Source organism: Pteronotus mesoamericanus, unplaced genomic scaffold, assembly GCF_021234165.1.
Source record: "Pteronotus mesoamericanus isolate MK-2021 breed Mesoamerican mustached bat unplaced genomic scaffold, CSHL_Meso_final contig_24, whole genome shotgun sequence".
In the NCBI taxonomy this organism is placed as follows: Eukaryota; Metazoa; Chordata; class Mammalia; order Chiroptera; family Mormoopidae; genus Pteronotus; species Pteronotus mesoamericanus.
Window position 1 is genome coordinate 24,577,701 of NW_026555100.1, and position 2,449 is coordinate 24,580,149.

The following is a 2,449-nucleotide window of genomic DNA, read 5'->3' on the forward strand; positions in this document are numbered from 1 at the left end:
ATACATATATCCATATTTGTACATATATAGAACTACATACATATATTATGTACATGCATACATATATGTGTATATAAATACATAAACACTCATATATGTGTATATAACTACATAAACACTCTATCCTATTGGTTCTGTCTAACCTGCTCTTCCTGCCCTTTGGTTTCCTGCCAGAGCCTGCCACGTGCAAGCGGGCTGGGGGAAAGGAAGCCCATGGTTGCCATCTGCCGAGGTCAGCCTCTTGGGCACCGAGCAGGGAGAAAGTGGATCCGGAAAGTCAATTCAAAGCTATCCAACAGCGACGGTTACTCTCCCATGCAGAGGCATTTTAAAGTACAAATCCGGCTGTGCTACTAATGGCTCACGCCTTCCACTGGCCCCGTTACTGTTGGAGCAGAGCTGAAGCTTCTGGCCCACAACACTAGCCACATCTTTTGTAACCTCAGCACCAGCCTCACCCCCGCCTCGCCCCTGCCACCCACTTTATGTTTCCGTGGTAATCCCCTGAAGCACTTGTAATTCCCTACCCCGAGCAGGTTTTTTCATGCTGCTGTGCCTCTGTACATACCTCTCCATCTGCCTGGGCTGCGCTTTGTCCCCCATCCACTTTCAAAGTCTTGTTTATCTGGCCAAATCCAACTCACATGTCACACGTCTATTCTATTTGCTCAGCCCCAGAGTCCCCAGAGCTTCCTTTTCTGTTATCTCCATGTGATACCCAGAATGCACTGATTACACAGAATTAAGGTGTTTATTTTGGAGGTTTGCCTTTCCCACAGCACCGTCAGTGCCGTGAGGGCCGTCATGAGTGTGATCCTTCTCCATATCCCAGCATCCAGCTCAAAGACCGACCAGCGAGAGGCCGCGAGTGCCCTGACCCATGACAGAGGTTCTTGGGCTTCTCATTGAGATGCAGATGGACACTCTTTAGAACGGTTTTAAATGACAGCTCTTGTTTGTTTAAAAAACCCATACATTCTGAATATACCTGTATCTCTGCACATCAAACATTGTAAGACAGACTAGGAAATGTAGTGGAGATTTTTCTTTTCTTTGGTAGTGAAGATTTATTTATTGGCAACTGTTGGATGTCAACCTCATACCAAGTATCCACAGTGTGTAAAGAAACACACTGAGCAACATTCTTCAGCTGCTTCTGGCAGAGTGAGGTGCATAAAAAGCAATTTAACAGTTGGACAAGGCTCTCTTGGTTCATCTTGTCCTGAGGTCCCAGCACCAAGTCAAGCTGTTCTAAAGCTCTTTTCAAAATTGTTTTGCCAGTTGCACACTAGAGATTCATTTCATGGGGTTTTGGTATGGAAAGGATTGCACTTGACACACAGATTTCTGTGTGTGTTGGAAGAGCGTGAGGGGAAACCATAAACGTGTATATAGTCCAATTTTTTTTTTTAGGACAAGCCTTATTCATGTTTCCTTGAAATAAACTATAATGTTCAATTTCACATCAGTTTCCAGAATGTCTCTAAGCATAATGTAGAATTCTACTCTGTCAATAAGTGCTGAAAGGCTATATTTCAAACTGAAGTTGATTGCAGATGCCATCCCACCTTCCAAGGGCCTCTTTTCGATTCCTGAGGAAGGCTGGGATTAAGAACAGAATGGCTAATGCATTAGTCCCTCCCTTTCCACAGACCCCCAGGGGATGCCTGAATCTGGGATAGAACCAAACCCTATGAATACTATGGTTTTTCCTATACGTACATACCTATGATAATGTTCAATTTATGAATTAGGCACAGTAAGAGATTAACAATAATAACTAATAACAAAAACGAGCAGATGATACATCATGTACGTGATGAAATGAGTGAGACATTATTAAGTAAAATAAAAGTCGCTTGGACATAAACACTGTAATACCATGATAGTCAGTCTAATAACGACAACAGCAACTAGGTGACGAGCAGGCAGGTAGTATATGCAGCATGGATACACTGGACAAAGGAATTATTCACATCCTGGTCAAGGTGGAGCAGGAAGACTCGAGATTTCATCACACTTCTCAGAAGAGTGTGTAATTTATAAGTTATGAATTGTTTATTTTTGGAATTTTCCATTGAATATTTGTGCACTGCAGCTGACCATGGGTAACTGAGAACTGCAGAAAGTGAGATCACAGATAAGGGGGGACTGCTGTATAGTAACATAATGAGTTAGTATATATCATACTAACTATACTAACTCAACTAAACACAGTCCAGCTAGACTAGTAAATGTGCCATTTCACACAAGTTTAATGCATGAAAAATACTATCACACAAATATTTAATGGGTGATGTAAATGTGCAAGGCATGGCGTGGTTGATGAGAGGAAGCTCAGTGAGACATGTTTCTGCTTCATAAGTTTGAGTGTCATCCTTGCACAGGAGCCATGCTCACCTTCTCTGTATCATTCCAGTTTTAGTGTATGTGCTGCCGAAGTGAGCAC

The 2,449-nt window shown here is 42.5% G+C and overlaps 1 non-coding gene across 1 annotated transcript; it reads right to left on the reverse strand.

Moving 5' to 3' along the window:
- Positions 1–2,342: 2,342 nt before the first annotated feature.
- On the reverse strand, positions 2,343–2,449 carry LOC129070054 (U6 spliceosomal RNA). Its single transcript, XR_008529072.1, has one exon. It is a non-coding gene; the product is annotated as a U6 spliceosomal RNA (small nuclear RNA).